This window comes from Dendrobium catenatum, unplaced genomic scaffold (genome assembly GCF_001605985.2).
Source record: "Dendrobium catenatum unplaced genomic scaffold, ASM160598v2 fragScaff_scaffold_1056, whole genome shotgun sequence".
Lineage (NCBI taxonomy): Eukaryota > Viridiplantae > Streptophyta > Magnoliopsida > Asparagales > Orchidaceae > Dendrobium > Dendrobium catenatum.
This window is the reverse complement of record NW_021319518.1, coordinates 8,422,812-8,423,478: the sequence shown is the minus strand read 5'-3', so window position 1 is coordinate 8,423,478 and position 667 is coordinate 8,422,812.

Genomic DNA, 667 nt, shown 5'->3' with positions numbered 1-667 from the left:
GACTTTCATGGTGCATTGTTGATTTTTTGTATTCCAATGTTATAAAGTTTTACAATACTAACCTTGCCTCTGTTTGGGTGCTAAATTAATTATATTTTTTATTGAGCCTCCAACACTATAAATTCCTAATCAAACATTGAGGTGTTATGGATGATGCAAAGCTAGTAGATGGAGCATTGCGATGCTTGTTGAACACCTATGAAATTTTTTTTCCATTGAGCATTTCCTACATTACATTACCTAAAAAATATATAAATTTTTACTGATATTTAAGCAAAAAAATGCTATTAAATTTACACTAAACATTAATCTCATTCTTAAATGATGAAAATGTTATTTCTTATCTATAAAAGATTCTTAGGATATAAGAAACTTATAGGAGATACTAGGAGGTTAACCATGGCAATTGTATTAACTAAATTCTAAAAATCTCATAAACTAGTTATATATTCACTATTGGCCTTAAATGGTGTTGGTGGAAGTTTGAAAACATGTTTTGAAAAATATTAGTTTTCTTTGGGAATTTTAAAATTGAGATTGAACTCTAATTCTATAAGTCGAATCAACTCGTTCGAAAAAGTATATCGCCTCGAAGGACAAAAATAAAATTCCATAACAGTGTTCAGACTTAGAATCGTGTAATTCATCTTGAATATCATGGCTAGAT